Source organism: Panthera tigris, chromosome A3, assembly GCF_018350195.1.
Source record: "Panthera tigris isolate Pti1 chromosome A3, P.tigris_Pti1_mat1.1, whole genome shotgun sequence".
Taxonomy (NCBI): Eukaryota; Metazoa; Chordata; class Mammalia; order Carnivora; family Felidae; genus Panthera; species Panthera tigris.
This window is the reverse complement of record NC_056662.1, coordinates 10,974,157-10,996,723: the sequence shown is the minus strand read 5'-3', so window position 1 is coordinate 10,996,723 and position 22,567 is coordinate 10,974,157. Positions and strand designations below refer to the sequence as shown.

The 22,567-nt window shown below is 42.9% G+C and overlaps 1 protein-coding gene across 5 annotated transcripts in view; it reads right to left on the bottom strand.

The window, feature by feature from the left end:
* The window catches only part of LOC102964685 (activity dependent neuroprotector homeobox), a 33,883-nt gene that overhangs the window by 10,464 nt on the left and 852 nt on the right, over window positions 1-22,567 (bottom strand). Inside the window, exons 1-2 of one of the 5 annotated variants that reach the window (XM_042980155.1) lie at window positions 19,533-19,598; window positions 17,327-17,500 (exon numbers count right to left, since the gene is read on the bottom strand). The exons of 1 other annotated variant lie outside the window; for it this stretch is intronic. The gene's annotated coding sequence lies outside the window, so the exon portion shown is untranslated. Of the gene's footprint in view, window positions 1-15,890; window positions 15,962-17,326; window positions 19,047-19,532; window positions 19,599-22,567 lie in introns of those variants that run through there. 3 more of the 5 variants (XM_007078004.3, XM_042980157.1, XM_007078003.3) reach the window with 3 other exon arrangements.

The following is a 22,567-nucleotide window of genomic DNA, read 5'->3' as shown; positions in this document are numbered from 1 at the left end:
AGGTACCCTCCATGTATCTTGCTTATGGAGATCACTTACAAGATTATGTCCATCTGGAGCGAGAATAACACATTCATTCATCGTGTTAGCACTATCAAAAACATTTACAAAGACTCTTGTTTTTTAAGTAAAACACTGCACAAAACAGGCACACAGTGTAAGAATATAAGCAAAGAAGCCTCCCTCCTACTCCTGCCCTCCAGCAATGGAGCTCTCCTCCTTCCTATAGGGGCCACCGTTATGTCAAGCTTTTCTACAAGCCAAAGGTTCCAAAAGAACATTTCCAACAAACTCTTATCTGTGAATGTTAGGATTAGTATGGATGATAAGAAAAAGAACTCAAGAGCCCTATGTTGTTGTTTTCCCCAGCCTGTTGCTGTTAGGAAACAACTTCGGGGTGCCTTGAGTGGCTCCGCTCCGTCTGTTAAGGTGGACTTCAGCTCAGGTCACGATCTCACGGTTCGTGGGTTCGGGCCCCGCATCCGGCTCTGGGCTAACAGTTCAGAGCCTGGACCCTGCTTCAAATTCTGTATCTTCCCCTCTCTCTGCTCCTCCCCTGCCTCTCAAAAATAAACATTAAAAAAACAAAAACAAAAAACAAAACAAAAAAACTCCAACTGCCGGCTTTAGGGTTCACCCATGTTATCTATTTGATTCATACTTTAAAACTTCTATAAGAGTAACTCCTGGCCTCCTCTGCACCCCTAAAAAGCCCTCTAAATTAGAAACCTGGACAAGGGGCCCATACCTTAAGTGACTGAGGGGCAGGAACAGAGTAAATAAGAAATCAACTGGGATTAAGGGCTGTTCCCTCACTTAGCTAAAAACAAAGTGTTTACAACAATTACTCTTAGGGAGGAAGACATCTTACAATGTTAAAATTGTCTGGTGATGGGCTTTCAAAGGAATGCAGGATAGTCTTCCTCTCCAGATTTGTCCCCACGTGGCTAGTTCTTTCTCTTGAACCTCCCTGGCCGTGAGGATGGCTATTTCACCAGGTCTGCACCATTATCTCAATACCAAGGAGAGCTCCCTTCAGTCATACCATAATCCTTTCAGCTCATGGCAAAAAAAGGGGATAATATCCAATATAATAGAATGGAACCACAGTTCACCTGTTTGTCACTTCAGAAAAGGGAGATGAACAGGACCTAGTCGTTCCCTTCAAAAATCCATCGTGTCTAAGGGACAGGACCTATAGAGCACACAGTAGGCACTCGGGCACTGGAATAAAAAAGATGGTTGTTTTTACCTGCTAACGTTCCCCCTTGGAGCCACCCCTGGTACAAATGATGTGCCATTAGGAGGCCCTTCCTCCATTAGAGCAGAGTGTGCAGGACTCAGGTACACCAATTAAGAGTATTCTATCTCTACAGACAGACACTGACTGGTAGAGTTACTTGGACATGTGCCCAAACAAGACTGACAGTGATGCTGAAAAGGATTCAGGACCTACTACTACATGCAGAAAGCAGAGGGAGGAAGGACACCTGTTCGACTTTTCCTAAACAAGAGCCAAGTACATGCCCATTTCTGCTTAAGCTTAGTTCATGTCCCTTGCAACCAAAAATCTTAGTAGACCACTGGGCAGTGGGACACAGAAGAGGAAGTGAGCAAGAGAAAAGATGAAGAACTTTATGCCAAGCAATTACATTTGTAAATTAAGTCTAGTAGGAAGAATAAGAGTTTGCCAGGAAGACAGTCATTCTGAAAGATGATGTGGCCCCTGGTTTCATTAAAACAAACACTGTATGAAAAGAATCACTTTCTAAATTCTAAAAGCTCGATGGCCTATTTATTTTTTATATTGATTTATTTTTTGAGAGAGCCTGTGAGGGAGGGAGGGGCAGAGAGAGAGAGAGAGAGACAGAGAGAGAGAGACACTCAAGCAGGCTCTACAATGTCAGTGCAGAGCCCAACGCAGGGCTCAAACTCACGAACTGGGAGATCATGACCTGAGCCGAAGTCAAGAGGTGGATGCTTAACTGACTGGGCCACCCAGGTGCCCCTAAATGACCTATTAATAAGAGTTAACATTTCCAAGTATTTTATTAACAACTGAAAATAAGTAGCATTTGGGTAAGCATATGCCATCTGATGAACTAGACTTAAAATATCAATTTTTGAGAATGATTTAAATTCACTGCTGCTGAATGATTCAGCCACACTCCTTCCTATTGATCTTTGAGAATTATATCCACACCTACTGATTGGGGCCAACACATTAAAGTTTTAGTAATAATCCTGGCCAAACTCCTACTCATGCACTTTCTTAGAAAGCACGAGTCAGATGGCAGAAATGAAAATCTGAGATCTGTAGCCCTAAGCTAGAGATGAAATGAAAACACGTATTGAAGACTCACCAAATACATACTCCTTCTACCCCTCCATATACCAAAAACAAAAACACTTCTCTACTCCACATACCAAGAGAGTAAATGAGGCAGAGTGAGTGTGTCTCATGAGGACGTACCATCTATACAGGCTGAATCTGTACACAGGAAGGACAATACTACCTCACTGTGAACTTTCCTTAGGAGCAAAGAAGCCATTATCTGAGAAAAAGAATTATCCTTTAGGAAGCAAAATCTCTGCCGAAAGGCTTGAATCAAGCTAGGTGTCATACTCAGGTTCTCCTGGGTTAGGAAGACGAACAGGAATCCGACAGACGGTGCTAGTTTATCTGGCTCAAGGCAAGGTTGGCAGGACCTGATGTACCAAGAGTCAATGAGGCTGGTCTATGTATGATAAGGTCCCTCACAAAGCCATCAGATCAAGGATAGCATCCTTTAGTCTCTGTTTTTAGGGGTACAAGAAAAGCAGAAAACATAACTGTGCCCACAGAAAGTTAAATCAAAAACAAAAAACCCAACCTTAAACCTTTGACCAGGCACAGATAATCAAAGAAGCCAGAAGAAAAAAAAAAAAGCCCCACATCAAACTTTTCCTTCAAGTGTGGATGTAACATGGGATTTTTCAGTATTACAATTCTTCATATTTTTATGTGCATTCTTATGTTTCCCAAGTTCTTAATAAGAACATATGGTGCTAATTTAACATGCCAGAAAATACAGAAGTAAATATGACAGCATGTCCTAGTTTCCATCACCCCCAAGTATAAGTGCAACTTTCTCGTATCTGGGAACCAAAATCTAAGCACATACCCGAATGACAACTAATGCATCAGTTATGTGAGTGATTATAACTTGTAATTATCTTAAGCAAATGTTTCTAACAATGCACTGAGAGCTAGCCAGGAATGGTTACTTCTTCCTGGTAACACCTAAACATAAGCTGCTTAGTCTAAAACCAGGGTTTTCAACACCCCCGACACCCCCTTTGAAGAGGAAACCCTGGTTTCTAAACAAATCTTAACTGAATTATAAAAAAGTAGAGGGACTCAGGTTGAAATGGGAAGAGAAAAAAGGAAAAGTCTGTTCCCGAGAATCTCCTTGAAATAGTTACTTGCCTAAACTGTTTCTAAAGCAAATATATATGCCAAGGTGGCAGTTGTGAAATGTAGAATCGGGACCTGGTGGGCAATCACCCAAAGCAAGAAGTTTGATGGCTACAGCAGAATTCCAGTAGTTTACTGAAAATCTCCGCTACCTAAAATTACAGTCTGATCAGAGTATGGTTATCAGAAGCCCACAATAAGCCTAAGGATTAAAGTACAGTTTATACTTTGATGTTGTCTTTTAAACCTTTCTACATCAAGCTGTAAAGAAAAATACACATCTGGGAAAATCTTTTACTGGGGGCTGGGGGTGGGATCAAAGGCCGGAAATTATGCCATTACTAGTGAAGAAAAATGGCAGTTGTTATTTTCTAAATTAATAAAGAATTAGGAAGACATTCAAACTACTACAATATAAACAATTACATTTTTGAAAACATCCTCAGTCCAAATTAACATGTAAGAAGAAATTCAGACCCTTGATATTAAGAAAACAAAGTATTCCAATGTTCTAAGGATTCAACTATTTATATAAAGATCTTATAACCCACACTGGGGTTTAAGGGTCAGATATATTTTAAGTTTAAATCGCTAACTAAATTTTATTTTTTAGGAAGCACAGACGTTTTAAGATTTTCATGAAATCTTCATGCTACCTATGATGTACTTTTTTTTTAAAAACAGCTCTTGTGACATCTCTGTGGAAACATTTAGGACCCATTAAAATAAAAACTAGGCAGAAAGAAAACATTTCCATATTTGTGCGCTCACTCTTCCTCTTACCACCTCCTCAGCAACATATTTAATACCAGTCGATATCACAGAGCATAACTGTGGTTATTGTAAAACACAGTTTCTTTTATAATCAGTTAAGTGCTTATCTTTCCTGATAATTCTGGGATCAGAAGCAGTGAACAGACACATCTTATTTGCTTTTAAGGGTGTCACTAAGTCCTACATTTAAACTAAACCAGTCGTAAAAAAGTTTGTATGTTTGTATTTTGAAAAATAAACCCTGTAAAAGCCTTTCTAGAACAACCTTCCAATGAGTGACAGTGTTGAGAGCCCAGAGCCTAACATTCAGTCTGGAAGCAATCACCCTGCTCAATCTTTTTTTTTTTAAAGCCACAGTCCTGAACAGAAGCAGCTAATCTTTCAATTTCCTATAAACTTGGGCAAAAGACCTTGCAGATGCCAGAGGCTCTTCATAGAAAGGCAGCTCTAATTATCATCTCTCTTTCTCAATCCCAAATACCAGAGAATGTAACTGATAATCCAGGAGCAGAATGCTCTTCTGGATTAGCAGATAAAACTGTGCAGCATGAGAGGTAAGAAAACAAAGTTTAGGCTCCCTTCTCCTTAATTAACAGAAATTGTGAAGTAGTGTTGAGGCCACAACAGGGGTTTATTAGGAAAGCCCAGGAGGATGAGAAAGAGAAATTACTTTGCAAATGAAGACACACTTGTACCAAAAACTAAATCTGAATAATGAATTATTTTGCTTAGGATAATCATGTTAGAACCCTGTTAATAAAGAAGCAGGCAGGAAATGTAACCAATTTCTGTTTTATTCTTATCCACTAACTGCATTGACTTTTACTATTCTCTGATAATAATAAATCCCAATGGAGTTAATCTTGTCAAATACAAAACTGCCTCCAGAAAAAGACATTTTGACGTTCTTCAAGTCTTAACCAAATCAATGATTAAATTCCTTAAGCTTTCATACTATTTTTTTGGTAAGTAGATGGCAACATGAGTATATTTATGCAAATATAGCATCCTGTACAACATTTGGTCATAGGAACACTTTTGGCCACTGTTGACGAACCATGGGTGAATCCCTCCCACAAGCAGCCCTGCTCTAAGATCATCTCTCTGCCTGATCACCTTGAGTGAGCACAGCACAGACCCTGCCAGGAAGCTTGTCCCACGCCGGAAAGCTCTGTCCACAAGCCTAGAGCTCTCAGTCCGGGTACAGAAATCTTTAATCCTCTAGCCACAGGGCAGCCTTCCACGTTTTTCAGACCCTTTCTCCTCCCAAATATTCCCCCTTCTCCAAGTTACCCACACTCAGTTCTTTTCACCATTGCTTCTGCTATCACAGAAGCCAATCTCCAGTGGACAGGCTCCAGTCTGTCAATGTCTTTGGTGCCCTGAATAAACTTATTCCAGATATGATAAATCAGAAGGTCAAATGGGACAACACTTCTCTAGTTCTGGATGTTACTGGGGTTTTTTTTTCAAATTTTATTATTTTTTAAAAAAGTAATCTCTCTGCCCAACACGGGGATCAAATTCATGACCCTGAGATCAAGAGTCGCATGTTCCACTCACTGGGCATGCCCTGGATATTATTTTTAAATTAATGCTCCTGAAAGGTGTTATTTGTGTTGGTGGCAGCCACCTCACATGTGACGATTAACCAAGATTTTTTTTTTTTTTTAAATATGTGCTGCGTGCGTGTTTCAGTATTAGGTGGTTCAGTTGGTGAGAAAAAAAAAATCTGTACTGAGTCCACGTCTGGTTTGAAGGGAAGTAATTATCAAGTCTTTAAGTATCTTTTCAAGTGAAGGGGCAAGAGTATTCCGATTCTAAAGTGGAACACTGTGAATCACTGAAAGAGCCTCAGGGTTGCCTAATCTAAACTCTTCTCATTTTACAGATTAGCAACTGAGGTGAAGCACCTGACCCAAGGGTGATCAGTTTGTCCGTGACAGAGCAGAGCTGGGTCTCAAGGTCATCTTCAGATCTAGGATGCAGCCCTCCTCCCATTACCCATTTGGACCAAGGTCTGATGTCTGACATTGGTAATAAACAAGAGCATGTCAAATAGATACATCTCCACGCGCCAAAACTTCAAAACTCAAGACTGAAATGACCTTATACAAGCTCAACTAAACTAGCTCAAGAGGTGAAACTGGGATTAAGAATTCGCACATATATCAGGTCAGATGGCCCCGTGAGATCCAGAGAACTGAAACAAGAACTGAGTTCTGAGACCACTTGCTCTAAAGTGCTCTTACCATCACCATGAATGCCAACTCACTAAACAGTCACGCTGGAAGGACATTTAAATCGTAATAATACCTTCAAAACGAAAACCACAACCTTTGTATCCCTAAGTAAAACGACAGCTTTTCAAAAACAGACGTATCCTATGTCTCTCTTTTACCACCTTCCAATTATCAATACTCGAACCATGCTACTCCAAAAACTGCTTGGGAAAGAAGAGGCTTTGGTGATCCTTTTTCTTTTTCTGGAGAACAGGGTTAGGCAGGAGGCTGGTCTGCTTTCAACTACCTCTTAGGCTGTTTTTGGCAAATAAAGTTCCATTCATTTTTGTTACAAAAGCAACCGGGAAATAAAAACATACATCCACATGAAAACCTATACCCGAAATGTTCTCACAGTAATTATTAGCACCCAAGGAGAAACAACCCAAATCTCCATTAACTGTTAAATGGATAAATCAAATGTGGTATATTCATACAATGAAATGACTCGGCCATAAAAAAGTACTGATCTATGCTCCAACACAGATGAAACCTGAAAACGTCGTATGAAATATAATGTAAAAGAAGTGAAAGACATCAGCTGCCAGAGGCCACTTGTTATATGATTCCATTTACACAAAAGGTGCAGAATAGGCAAATCTACAGAGACATAAAGAGTAAAGCTGCCAAAGCCTAGAGGAGTTGGGGGGAAGGTTGAAGGTGACTGCTAATGGGGACCCGGTTCTTTTGTGGGGTGATGGCTGCACAACTCTTTGAATACACAAAAAAAAATCATAGATTTCATGGGGCTGAATTGCATGGTGTAGGAGTTACATCTCAGTAAAACTGTGACAAAAGAAAAAGGCAACTGGAGCTAATGTAACAAAATGTAGAAAAGGCACGGAACACAAATAATCATACCCAAAGGCAAGGGTAACATTGGGTATATTTATCCTTCTGGATTTTTACACACACGCAATTTTTTTTTCTTTTTTTTTTTTTTTTTAACGTTTACTTATTTTTGAGACAGAGAGAGCATGAACAGGGGAGGGGCAGAGAGAGAGGGAGGCACAGAATCCGAAACAGGCTCCAGGCTCTGAGCTGTGAGCACAGAGCCCAACGCAGGGCTTGAACTCACGGACCGTGAGATCATGACCTGAGCCGAAGTCAGACACTTAACCGACTGAGCCACCCAGGCGCCCCGCAATTTTTCTTTTAAAAGGAAATGCATCTATGCATCTCAAGCATTTAGTCATGCAGCAAGAAAAGCAATGCTGGCTGAGAGTTTTTAAATTTTTATTCTAAGAACTGTGCTTTCCTTCCAACAAGGTAAATGCTAGCACAAATGGCTCTTCTTCACATAAAATGTGGTTAGCCTGAAATGAACGGAGGTATGCTTCTATTTATTTAAAAACAATTTTTTTTATACCTTAACTAATGTCTCCACCCAACATGGGGCTCCAACTTACAACCTGAGATCTAGAGTTGCATGCTCCACCAACTGAGCCAGCCAGGCACTGGAGAGATGCTTTTAAATCAATTTATATTGTGTAAAAATACACGTAACAAAATTTACCATCTTAACCATTTTTAAGTATACAGTTCAGTGGTACTAAGCAGTCATAATACCATTTGACCATCACCACCACCCATCTCCGGAACTCTTTTGGTGATGCAAAAGTGAAACTCTATACGTTAGGCAATTAACTCCCCATTTCACTCCCCTCTGCACCAGGCGACCACAATTCTACTGTCTCCATGATTTTGACTGCTAAGTATTTCACGTAAGTGGAATCACAAAGTCTTTTTGTGACTGGCTTTTCCTTTTGCACAATGTCTTCCAGGTTTGTACGTGTTAACCTGTGTCCGAATTTCCTTCTTCAAAAAAAAAGTTTTTTTTTGTTTTTTGTTTTTTTAACGTTTATTCATTTTGAGAGACAGAGAGAGACCAAGCCCAAGTGAGGGAGGAGCAGAGAGACAGGGAGACACAGAATCCGAAGCAGGCTCCGGGCTCTGAGCTGTCAGCACAGAGCCCGACGCGGGGCTCGAACTCACCGCGAGATCATGACCTGAGCTGAAGTCAGACGCTCAACCGACTAAGCCACCCAGGTGCCCCCAAATGTCCTTCCTTTTAAAGGCTGAATGATATTCCATGCTATGTACGTGCCACATTTTGCAGTTGATGGGACACCTGCGTTGCTTCCACCTTTTAGCTACTATGAATACTGCTGTGAACATGGGCATACAAGTATCTTTTCACACGGTAATTCTGTCTCCACAGCGGTTCTACCACTTCCATTCCCATCAACAGTGCACAATGCTTCCAATTTCTCCCCATCTTCACCAACATCTGTTAATTTTTTATCACAGCCCTCTTAATGCGTATGAGGTAGTATTTCATCGTAGATGTGATGTGCATTTCCTTAATGACCGTGAAGGGTACTGAGCATCTTCATGTGCTTACTGGCCACTTGTATGTCTTCTTTGCAGAAAGGTTTATTCAAGTCTTTGCCCATTTAAGATATGCTTTCACATGTAAAATATACTTGGGATTTCCAAGGCTTAGAATTAAAAAATGAAAAATATCTTGTAAGTACCTTTTCAAAAATATTGACATGTTGAAATGACCATACTTTGGATTTACCAGGTTAAAAACACATTACAATTAATTTCATTTTTAAATTAAATGTTAACATTAAATGAAATTAAAAGTTAAAATGTGGCTACTGGAAACACAGACGAACCTTGAAGACATTAGGCTAACTGAAATAAGCTGGTTACAAAAGGACAAATACTGTGATTCTACTCATAGGAGATACTAAATGTCACTACTGGAAAATCTGAGGCAACAATGCTGAATATGGAACCAAATAAGGTTTGGTAATAATTTTATCAGCATGGACAGTCTGGTTCGAAATCAGAGGCATTTATCATTGATGAGTCTCTGCCAAAACTGTGAATATTAAGCATCTGTTAAGATTTCTTTGCACAGAACAGATCTTCTAGAGCAGGTCCTGGATGTACAGGAACGTTGAAGGCCTTTGTAAAATTCTGGACCTTTTGGACAGTATTAAATGAATGACTCTATGGTAACATACTAATGGTCCCCAACTGTTGAGTACTCAAAACAAATCTCAGTGAAGGGGTGCCTGGGTGGCTCAGCTGGTTAAACATCCGACTCTTGATTTTGGCTCAGGTCATGATCTCATGGGTTAGTGAGGTTGAGGCCCACATCTGGCTATCCACAGACAGTGCAGGCCTGCCTGGGATTCTCTCTCTGTCTCTCTGCCGCTCCCCTGCTTGTGCTCGTGCACTTGTTCTCAAAATAAATAAACTTAAAACATGTAGCAGTACAGAAAAGATTTTCAAAGATTTTCCACGTGTTAAATTTTTAAATGACTTTACATTTCTTTCAAATGGTTATAAAGGTAGAACTGCAAAAGGGGAGAGGTCCTAACAAAAATAAATTAGGAAGGCTTTTCAAAGGTGACACAGTGATGAAAATTTAAGTTTACTAAGTTTTGTTTTCTTCATGTGGTGTGGCTCACTAATATCAAACCACGAATCTAGTGGGAAAGAAACAGCCCCATTCACATTATCTTCAAAACTACAATTACACTGTGACTCAAATGTTTTATTTTAAATACTCATCACAGGCGAATTCAGAGTTAGTAAAACTATGACCTGAAATTATAATTGATACAGTGTGGTAAAGAGGTAGTCATGGCTGTAAATTACAATCACTATGAATCATTTTTTAGCAGAGACTGATCTTCCTGATCTCAACTGATGGACTTAAGAACCCTTAAAATATGCAAGAAGACAAGGGTGCCATCTCAGTATCCAAAGCAAAGAAAGTCTATTGAAAAGATCTTGCTCGGTTTCTTCCCCTCTGCTAGATCTCTAGCAATCTACAATGGTGGCTGGCACATAGCAGGCACTCAACACACGTCGACGGAATGAACAGTCCCTGCCTAGAAAGGACTTACAGAGATGACACCCCATAAATACACACAGGAAAAGAAGCAAAGTGTCAGATGTGTGACAAACTAAATGCACTGAGGTTTCATAAAAGGGAGAATTCATTCGCAGCAGGGGAGCTCAGGAGAAGGTGGGAATAGAGGCTAAGCTGGGGCCACTAGGTTAGTTGAGAATCTGCATTCACTGCAAAAAAAAAAAAACAATAAACAAACAAAAACAAACAAACAAACAAACCAACCCTTGCTGGCACACAGTTCCAGAGGTGGGAAAGGAGTTTTAGGAAGTACTGCACAGAGTCCAGAATGGCTGATATGTCAAGCTTCTGAGTAATAATGAATGACAAGGTTGGAAGGGTAGGTCGGGGACAGGAAAGAAGCCTCGAGTGTGAAGCTAGAGTCTGCTGCTATGTCTGGCAGGCACCGAGACGCTGCAGATACTAAAGTAGAGAAGTGATACAGTTCTAATGGCACTTTAAGAGAATGCATCTGGCCATGGTCGGCAGGTCCCATTTAAAAAAGGCCTAAAGGAAGTCTATAAAGAGTGGCATACCAGGCCTAAGCAACTGTCAGAATTGCCTGAGAGAGCTTACACCCGTTTCAGACCTATGCGATCTGAAAGGTCTGCAAAATCACCAGAGCCTTAGGTACAAGGTAAGGTAAGGTAAGGTAATACGATATTGAAGTGATAGCAAAAGGTGAAGTTCAAGGCTGAACCCTATAGCCTACATTAAAATCTGTTTTCCAGTAAGACTATATTGTTTTTATGAACAAAAATTTAGCTGACCTATCAGCCACATGTAAAATTGTTACCTCACAGCTTCAAACTTCTGTAACAAATAGGGACACAACAAAGTTTTCCTCTGCTCAAAAGAAAGATGGTACAATGTAGTGATTAAGAATACAGCTCCAGCTCCAGAGCTGGACAGATCTGTGTTCAAATATCCTTACTCTTGCCACTTACTAGCTTTGTGAACTTAAAAATGTTACTCAACCTCTGGAGGTCTGTTTCCTTATGGTATAACCAGAAGGACACTATCCCCATTGTTCAAGTGCCAGAAGGATTAAATGAGATGACACCAGTTAATATTTATAGCAGTTATCATTATTATCTTAAACCAGATCAGATACTGGAATAATCACTTTGAAAATTATGAGCTCACACCACAGTATATATAATCTTTTTTAAAAACATGGACTATTATTCCTGAGATTCAGACGTGGTTGCCATATACCTGTTCCTATACACGTTATAACGCGCATTCACACACATAACAGTGCTTTCACAGAAAATGTTTATGGGAGCTTTTCATGTTAAAGAGTTAGCATATTCTTAACTTCACAAACTCTGCGGCACTCAAAACGTTTATGCAATAGCGTATCTGCAGGTACCCACAATAAGCCTAGGTGACTTACAGTCACATAGAAACTTAAAGGTGTGATCTAGATTTTGCATATTTATTATTTTAAAAAGCATGTGGGTCACTTCTCTTTTAAGAAGACTTTCAGACTACAAGACTAGTGCCTGTAACTGGAAACTCCCTATTACTTGGGAGTATTTGGATTTTAGATGAGATTCCTAGCTGTGACCGCCAGAATCTACAGAACACCAATGGAACCAATGGCTTTCAGGGTGCACTTCTGAGAGTGTGCTGAAACTGTTAAGATATATACATGGATGGAAGGGGAGATGAAGCCAGAGGGACAAGATGACAGCTGAGCAACTGGAGGTGTGGTCCCTAACCCTTTATTGATATTACATACTGGAGTAGACGCAATTTTACGTGACAGGGAGAAAGATGCCTCACAGCTTACCGCCCACCCCAAAAGGATGGAGACCATCTCTAACACCCTAATCTAACTTCAGAAGGTATGAGACGGGGAGGATTTCCCAATTTACTCCGTTTTAAACAGGCATTCCGGCAAGGCAGGGACACAGCGTTGGGGCACGACTCCAACGCTTTGGTGCCTACGTAAGGACTCCATAGCTTAGTGCTGCTGCTGTCAATTTAGGTGGACAACCTGGCTTAAGAGATATGTGGACAAGGGAAATCGATTCACAAGTGGGCCTAAGAAGACATCTAGGTACATCTACTTTTAATCATTCCAGTGACACATCCTTGTCTTCGCATCTAAATCGCCTAACACGAAAAACAGGTTATTTTTAATCCCTTAATGGTAACATTTCCATGCTCTATCAAAACTACTCAAATAATTTTCCCAGAGTAAGGGAAAGGTTAGTTTTCTCCTCATCCATGAATAAAAGAATAATTTACTTGAATCACCTCAAGTTTTTCTAAGCTACCTCCAAAGAGTCAAAGTTTAGGCAAAGCTTTCTTTGTAGCAGAAGCATTATTCTTGCAGCAGGCTTTGCCACTTGCTGGCTCAACCCTCACACCTTCTGCAGAGAAGTTTTTTCTTGGTGTTGTTTTTAAGCCTAACTGATTCAGAACCAGGACTTTGAGCCCACTGTGTAAGACACTTCCAGTCTCCCTTTCACGAGAGCAAGAACTCCAACTACTGACTTACGTTTACAACCCCAACTTAAAATTTTAATGAGTTTTTCTGTACTTCCACCAGACAGAAGTTTTTTCAGATATATCACATTTCAAAAGAAACCACTCATACAGGTTTTCAATTGTTGCCAGTTCCCACCAGAAAAAGATGCAGATTTTCAAGGGAAGCACAGGTTTCCACACAAAACTCTTCAACGGAGCACAGAGGGTTCAGAAAAAGGAAAGGCAGAAGGGCAAAAGCCAGCAATTATCTGTCTAAGCAAAAATAACTGCTCAGAGGAGAGAAGGAATAAGACTGCCCTAAACCAAAACACTGGAAAAAGCAACAGGACCACAAACAAACTTTCTTTTTAGATCCTTGGACAGGCAACTCCAAACTAGACACACACTACTTCAACTAACCACCCCCCAGCACAATTTTCACCGGTGCTCTCTTGCCAGCCTCTTTGTGAAGCCCACTTAGGATCCTTGGGTACTCTCTGATACAGAAGCACAAAACATCACCATGAAGCATTCGTGTGTGCCCTCATCAGCCAAACAGCACATGGGAGCCTATAAAAGCCTATGTTCCAGGCACAGGCCTGGCACAGACACATTCTGTAGCTCACTTCATCAGTGCATGTCGCAGTGCCTTGATTTGCCCACTTGTGAAACAAGGACAATCCTGAGAGGGTTAAGAATGGTTTCATAAAGTGCCTGGCAAATAAAACAGGCATACCGTTAATATTACAATACCATAAAGGCCAGCAAAGAGGCCTTTCCACTCACAGCTCACCCTTACTAAAATCATCAACCAAGTCATGTGAAAAGTGACACATAAACAGCAACAAGCCACAGCTGAGTGACTCAATTATAACTCTACACCCTTACTGGAGAGGGAGTTAGGATGTGTAGGGATTTATTTTTAATTCTAAGGGATGGTCAAACAATGCACAAGTCTCCTACAGTAGATCATGTGCATGCTTTTGAGTTAAACCTTAACCTTAAGTCTTAAACTGCAGTATATGTTCAGGGCAGTCTTCCCTTAGTAAACTCTACCAAAAGTTCTCATGCTCTCCTTAATCTCTGAACCTTCATTTTTGGAACACTGCTGACATTCTGGAGATTTCAGTATTTCTCTAGCTGCTGTGTTAGAACTAAACCAGGGATCAACAAAAGCAAGGCAGCTTGTGAGTGCACTTCAAAGAACTACAGGCAGAGGCTAGCTGCTGCAGACACGGAGAGGACAGAACCCAGATGGAAAGAATGAAAGGAACTTTGCATTTTACACTCATTAGAAAATGTGCGCCCTCAATCAAAATGGTTCCTTTATGTAGCTGGCTCACATTTTATCTGTGACTTCCTAAGATAGGACACATATATCACAATGTAATCAAGTACACATCTCTGTACCCCAGTTTGAGAAGCTTGATAATACGTGAGGAGAGCCTTCTTCCAGTGAAGCAGAATATGGATTCTCATTTAAGCAGACTCCTAAACTGCCAGAGAGCAAAGGTAGGTCACAACCAAAACATAGGTCTAAGGAGTACTAAGACCCTGAGAGACTGAGGGAGCACAATCAGCCTTTCCCTCACTTTGTAATTAACAGGATCAGGCTATAAAAAGCATAAAGTCACAATGGAATTGTGGCCACTCATGCTGGGCCAAACACAGATGGCCTCTTTCATAAAGTAGCTCAATGATTAAGGCAGAAAAGTGCCAATGAGTAAATAAGAAATGGCTTCTACGTTCAAAATTATCAATTCAGTTAGCGTGGGGTGGTTTCTCACCAATTTTAAATGCCAAGTTTCCAAACTAACATAAAATGTATAACTGACAGTGATGCACAGCAGCAAAATATGGCCATTTGTCCCAGACTTAATGTCACAGGCTCTTAGAAAACTAGGGGAAGAAAAACTTCCTAAGTTTGTGAGGCTAAGAACATGTCAGGCTCTGTGAATCTAACTAAATTATTTACTTAGGGGAGCAAAGTTTTACTTAATGTTCATGTCTCTTAGGCAAATAAATGAAAGTTAAACTCCCCATGAAAAGTATTTTATCTTCTGGAAGACATAACAGACTTTAAAGTGAAAGTCTTTTAAAAGTCCAGGATGAACACGTGGATTATCACACAACAGTTTTGAGCATCTTGGTAAAAACTACAAATTAGCTTCTAATCTTATCGTAAAATAAAATTTTTCATTTTTTTGTACTTTTCACATTTCTTAAAAGTTCATCTAAGATTTTAACAGGTTATTAAAAAAAAAAACTACAACGTCTAATTCATTTTTTCCATAGTTAACATACTGTTTCCCAACCGCATCTCTAATGCATGGACTTTGTATTTAATAACAGGCCAGTCATTTTCAACTCTAAAAAAGCGGGTTGTATTTGAAGTGTGTATATATACACACGCCCATTAATGGACTCGACCTGCCAAAGTCTATTACAACTTACGCAATTTTTGTTACTTATATATAGTTCCCAAAAGACAAAAATACTACTGAAATTCTGAGGTTTTTCTTTCAATCTCTCTCTACCCAAGTATCGATTCCTACCTGCTCCTTTTTAACAGATCAGCCATATCATCCTCGTTAAAGTAATTCCCACAATTAAACATGTAGCCGGCGTGTGTACATCTTAAATATGTGAATCAACAGACTGCTAAATATCTACATTTTAAAATACTGAAAACTATATTCAGTAGATATTTTTCAAATTTTGTGGATAGTTACTAGTAAAGCGACCTTATTTAATTCTTTTCATAATCAAATAAGTATGTGCATTTACATTATAACAAAAAACAAAAGCCATTTTTACTTGATAAAAGCCTATTAGCTGGTTATTTGGTAGCAACTACATGTTCACGGAAAGGCCTATTCTAATCAGAGACTCTGGTTTTTAAAAGCTTAGCAACTCTTCAGACTGGGTCATCAAAAAACAAAAACAATAATTGTGAACTTACTTGACACTTAATCTGTTCAACATGGTGACGTTTTATTTTAATATAAATAGTATTAGAACTTTTCCTGCACTCTGGTTTAAGGAAAAAAAAGAGAAATTTAAGCAAAACAAATTCACAGTGGGTATGTTTACAACCAATGACTTCCAGGATAGCCAGGGCCAGAAATCTTTAGAGATTCAAAGCCCAATCTCCTAAGTTTTCTATACAGAGACTTTAAGAACCAGAATCAAAGATTTGGTTGGTTCAATGTATAGCAGCCTCTAATAAGGTAATTTCAGTAAATTTCCAACAAGGTCCAAGATAAATTAGGAATTTCTATTAAAAGTTCAATTAAACAGAATACCCATCCCCACCCTCTGGTTTATTAAGGCTTTTTTTTTTTTTTTTCTTTTCTGTACTTTTAACAAGCCCTCATAGGTTTACCTAAATTCCAGCCTTCAAGCCCAATTGTTTCACCTTTTATTTATTTATTTTGACTAGTAAAACCAGGAAACCTTGAAACTGCAAAATACATGCTTTCTAAGAGATCACAGCAAGTTTTCCTGTAGGGGAAAAATGGCTATTACCACTAAGGACATCAGTTAACACTGTATCGTATGTATAATTTGCCAAAGCAAACAAAAGCACCTTCACAAACTTCACCTCAAACATGCACTCAAGTAAGTTGTTTTCAAATTACTCATTTAAAAACTCATACAAGTATATACCAAAGACCAAGTACAGGTCAAAATTATACTTGTTTAATAAATACTGAGCAGTTTTTAAAATTATAAATAATACCACTTAGATTTAGTATCTGATTCTTGAAGTCACTAAAAAATTGCAAAAGCAGTATTTAATTGTCTCCAAATGGACTATCTGAACCAAACTGCCTCCTTTTCACTCACCAAAATGTTACTTGGCAGCAAATGCTCAAGGAAAATTCTCCCTTAAGCACCAACTGAATAACTGTGTCTATCAAAGAATACATCCATTCATATCCCCACAAATTTATCTTGGTGTATCTATATAAAACTTGCAACAAAGTCTTAAAGTACCCTCTGAGTATCAACTACCACTGTCAGTCATTGGTAGCGAGTTCATGTTCATGGAAAAAGTCTGTTCTGATCAGAGAATCTCCAAGGTTTATAGAAGCTTAGCAACTCTTGAGACTGGTCATCAAGATAACAGTAATTGAGAACTTAACTTTATACACAAGAGTGCAGAATGCAAACCATTCAAACAATATTAGCAACTTAAAAAATTTTTGTCTTAAACAAGCCATTAAGTCATTTCTCTGTTCAGAACCCACGACTGCAACCAGCTCTAACCGGTTCCTTGAGGAATGTGGCTAGGCTGATATTTTGGAAGTGTTGGCTTTGGTGGTGACCAAGGAGGAAGAAGTCTCTGGCCTCCCTGTTGCTGCAGTTCCCACCCTCCAAAATGAATATACCCACCGGTGTGAATTGACAATGTGGTCCAAAGAGCAAGGCAGGAACGGAGTCCAGATCCTCAAAATGGTAGTACAGGGCATAACCACTAGGCCACCTATCAGTTCAGTACAAAAAGTACAACCCTGTGCATCATGGTGCAAAAGCTGGGGCCTAGGTTTCGCATTGTGCATCTCACACCTATGGAAATAACAAGAGGAGTAAAATCTATAGAAATCAACACACCCTAAGAAGGTGGGTGCTCACAGAAGACCGGTGTCAACACTTTTGCAAAGGTGGTTGGCTACTGAGGATAATGAACGGCAATTACAAGTCCAAAGTTGGAAGGCAACAAAATTTGACAATCAACTCTGTTGAGTCTGACAACGAAGAACTCAACATGGGCTCGATGTTTACCAACAAGGCTTTGCAAATCATGACACCCATCTACATGCTCATGAAAATTACTACCCCGCTGAAATCTAACATCCCTCGAGAATGGTTTTTAACTCTCAAAGACTGGGAAAGATTTGGGCCGTGAAGAGAGGAGGTTATCAGCAATACTCCCAAACCCATTACTCTCAGGTTTTAAACTTTCCCCTTTACCACCTGACCTTGGAAAGACATGGTGACACATTCAAAGCTTAAGGTGGAAGAATTCCAGAGAACAGGAAATCTGTGTGCCAAGGATGTGCCAAGAACAAATGTGGATTGTCAGGGTCAACAGTTGTGAACAAGTCAAAAGACAGAACTTCTAAAATGCTGGGTGGATTCTTTAAAAGAAATAAAATCACCGCTCTGGACTCACTTAATCCTTCGCCATGTTGCTGTCAGCTCACCAACTAAGAGTGCGAGAGCGTGTCTTGCTGGGTCCATTTTCCCATGGTCTGTAGAAGGCGCTGTGAAGCACATCCTGTTCTAGCTCTGGGGCCCTTCCCCCCTCTGCAGCCTTACCCAGTGCAGGGAATGCGCCCCCTACTGACTCCAACACTCATCGCCTTTAGCCGACTTGGCTGCGGTGCATTTTGGGTGGGGGCTGGTATTTTCTTCGTGGCCATAAACCAGAAGCAACAATGCAGATTTATAAAGAAACTGTATCAAGCTACCCAGGAGATTTTTTTTGTTTGTTTGTTTCCTCCTGAAGGTTCAAGACACTGGCACGAGAAACATCAGGGATAGGAATTGGGCGTGTGGGGATGGACAGCATTAAAATGGCAAACACAGGAAGCAGTTTGGTTCTTTTTCCCTCCTAAGCCTTTGTCTGAGAAATGGGGTTATGGCAAGAACTGTCCAGAGGAACTGGTGAATGCAAGAACATCAAGAAGACTCAGTGTGGACACACGTGTAACTAAAAAGGGTATCAGACCTTAGTGCCTGATCTTGGGCAGAAGAGGAAGAGAAGCAATCGCGCCTTTTCCAGCAGACAGGCATCCAGGTTGGGGGGAGGGGGAGGGGAAGGCAGGCAGGCAGGCAGCCCAGAGGAAAGAGAGGTGAATAAAAGGGTGCTCAAAGAACTCCTCCCCATTCATTGCATTAAAAAAAAAAAATCTTTTCGCAGCTTTCTGAATTTCCATTTTTTACCGTCTTACTGCAAAGTTGGGGCTCAGAATGCTCGGAAGAGGTCGTGCTGACCAGGCAGCTGCGACTCTGAGAAAAGGGGGTGGCGGTGGACTCCGCGGTTAGGATAGGAGGGGAGCTGGCATGTTAGGGAGGAAGGGTTGCACGGCGGAGGCACAGACTTTCCACTCCCGTGCCATGCATGCTCCCCGCCCCCCAATCTGTCCCCCCTCCCCCCAGCTAAGGGTGGGCAGACCTGGCAGAAGGCTCGTCCCAAGCACTGGGGGTGTGCGTGGGGGGCTCGTTTTGGGAGGGGGGGGGAGGACGGGAAGAAGGGATTAGTTCCAGGGATGGGAGCTGCTCGCTTCTCGCTGGGGGCGGGGTGGAGGGAGATGCCATCAGCGGCACGAGCTCCGGGGGCCAGGCTGGCTGCTGGCCTCGGCGGGCTCACGGGGCGGGGAAGGGGGGTCGGGCTGCAGGAGGAGGCGCCTGGACCCCGGAGCGGAGCCCGGGTAGCGGTCCGCGCCGGGGCGGGCGCTCCGTCAGCACCGGAGTAGGCGAAGGAGCGTGTGCGGCCGGAGGGCTGGCGGGGGAAACAACAATGCGCCCGCGGGGCCGGCTCGGCGGGAGCGGGGCCGGGCGGCGGGGTCGGCGCGCGGCGGCCGCCGGGGCTTACCTTGACTCGGCCTCGAGGCGCGCGCGGGGCCGGCGTGCTCGGGGGCCGGGCGGCGGCGGCGGCGGCGGCGGGCGGATGGCGGCGGCACGGCGGTGGCGAGGGCGCGCCCTGGGCCTCGTCGCGCTCCGGCTCGGCGGGCTCCGGCTCGCGCCGCGGCCGCGGCTGCTGCCGGGGGGCGCGGCGGGCGCAGCAGAGCGGCGGGCGGCGGCGGCGGCGCGAGCGGCTCCCTCCAGTCCCCGCGCGGGCGGCGGCGGCGGCAGCGTCGTCGAGCGGTGCAGACAAAGGAGGGGCGGAGGGAGGAGACGGAGGGTGTGGGAGAGGCGGCTTCACCGGCGCGGGCAGGCGGGCGGCGGCGGCGGCCGCGCTCCTCTCGCTCCTCAGCAGCGGGGACCGAGAGAGGGAGCTGTGTCTGAGGAGACGCCAAAATCCCCCTTAGCGCTGCCCGCGGGAGGGGGAGGGGGCACAAGATGGCGGCGGCCGGGAGGGGGGGGGGGGGCGGGAGTTCAGCTCATGGATCCCGGCGGGCGGCGGAGGGGAGACCGGGCCGGCGGAGGCGGCGGCGGCAACGGGCGGGGGAGGGGGCCGATCCCGCGTCTCCCCTCAGCAGACAATACAAGCGCCTCGGAGCGAGTCCCCGAACCTGCCCTAGCCAAAATGGCGGCCGAGAAAGAGCGGAAGTGACGTAAATACCTCATTAGCATAAGAGGACTCATTGTCCAGCTAAGTAGGGGGGGCAGTGGGGGGCTTTACCCCTTCCCCCCATGTCCCCCAGGGACAACCGTCTCACTCCCACTTGTGCTTGCCCCAAACTTTTTCGGAGGGAGGGTGGCACCAGCACCCCCACCCAAGAGAAATTATATAATCCCCTCTGAGGGGGAGCTCTCGCGAGAACCAAGAGGATTTGCCATTGACCCACTAGGAGGCGCCGCGGATAATGGCCGCAGTGCGCTTCCAGGGCCCGTGTGCACGGCGGGCGCCTTCCTCCGGCCGCAGCGCCGGCGGCGGAGGCACAAGCAGCGGGCCGCAGCACGCCCTGCACTCAGTCAGGTGGCCGTGCTGGGGATCCCTGCGCGGGCCCAGCTGGGCCTGGACTACATCTGGCGGGAGGGGGCGTGCGGGCAGCCCGGCGGCTCCACGTGCCGGGGGGCCCGCGCTCTCACGGGCTCGGCGGCCGCGGGAAGGGCAGGGGCACCTGGGCGGCCGCGCGCGATGCCTCCCGCCTTAGATGAGGCGTGAGGGCCTCGTGCTTCACACAGCGACTGGAGAGGAGACACGGGCCCTCGGAGGCCTGGCCCCGTCCCGGTGGGGTGGGCTACTCGGTGGGCAGGGGCTGCGTCTTACAGAAGGCCGGCTGCCGCTCTGGGACTGGACATTCTTCCGGGTCGGTGATGGGCTCTTCTCCTTGGCCTGAAGAAGACAAACGGGATCCCTAGCGCGTTGAGGCCACCGGACCGGTGAAGCCTGAGGATGAGAAGGGGTGTTGCCAACGGGCCTCCCCAAGATGCTCGATGACTATGCCGACTGTAGTCTCGGGGACACTTTTAGGGCGCACACAATCTGGATAGCACACGGGCAGAGTCTGCCTCTCGATTTAGGTCAACCCCAACCAACACATTATGTCAACATTTCCGAACCCACCTTTCATAGCAGGTGCATCTGAGAGCATGTCCTTGGCTAAACAGACTGGAGAGTAACGAATACCAATCATGAAGGTTTAACCAAGCCTGTTTTCTTAAGGTCTGCTCTGTAAGTACGTTGATCTTGGGCTGTTTCTCTAAATTTCAAGTTAAAATAGTTTCAAACCATACCTAACATCCCAAAAGATCCTGACGTGATTCAAAATAGTACAAATTGTGGTTCTATATGGCTCAATTCGAAGACTTCAGTTAGCGGGTTTAAACAAGCCATTTCATCCAACCCCATCTCTGAAATTGTAATAAAATATATCTTTAAAAGCCCAATCAATGTTTCAAGGGAAAACAATAGCTGGAAAAGTAAAAAAAAAAAAAAAAGGGGGGGGGGGGGGGAGGGGCGCCAAAGCATCTGATTTAGAGAAACAAAGATGAAAAACCTAATTACACGTTGCAGAATACAGGCAAAAGCTACCATGAAATAAGCAAAATAATTTTATCCCAAGTTTAGTTTTTCTTAGATATACTTAGATTTCATACAGTGATAATACAGATACAAAGGGAAAACATCTGGATCTCGTCCTTGGCCTAATTTACAAAGTAAAAAGAGATGCTAGATTGACATGTAAATGTTTAAGAATATTTTAGTGCTCATCATATTTACGAAAAAAAATGCATCTAAATAGTCCAGATTTTCTAAATAACTTCTAAGTAATGAAAAGTCTTCATTGCTCAAATACTTTCTTTACTATAAATTCCAATAGTGACAGTGTTGTAATGACTGTGGGTGTAAGAACCAAAAAGATTAAAAAGGCAGAAGATAGCTATCTACTCTAGTGAGTTCTGAGGTAGTTACTTCATCTCTGCTCCACATACCTGACAATGAAAACTCTGGGTTTAGATGAAGTAGAAGAGATTCTAAACATTCAACCACAACAGCAAGTACCGTATTTCATTAGCTTAAAACTAATTTTACATCCAACAGTGATGAACTTTCTAGTTGTTATTAACGACGAAGAGACGTCACTTCCCCAAGGGAGGTGGGTCTGTAGTGTGCTGGCTGGCTACATAGCTCGGTGTAAAAGGGAAACAGAACAGTAGAGGCCCTACTGGAATGTGTCCTATGGATTCAATTATGGGAAAAGGTAATGTTCAAAATGACACCAAAGGTTTTATGTCCTGGTATTAATTTCTGGTGGTATCTGTTAGAAATGCGATGGAAAAATCAGACTTTGAGTTTCTTTAGCAGCCAAATTAAGCCAGGAAAATGTAATTAGGAATACAGTTCAATAAATATGCTTGTTAAATAACTTAGAGATGTCTCTTATCTGCAAGTCAACTCGTTTCTAAGCTTATTTGCTCAAAGTATGACTTCCTGCAAACTTAAAAGATACTGTATGTTCC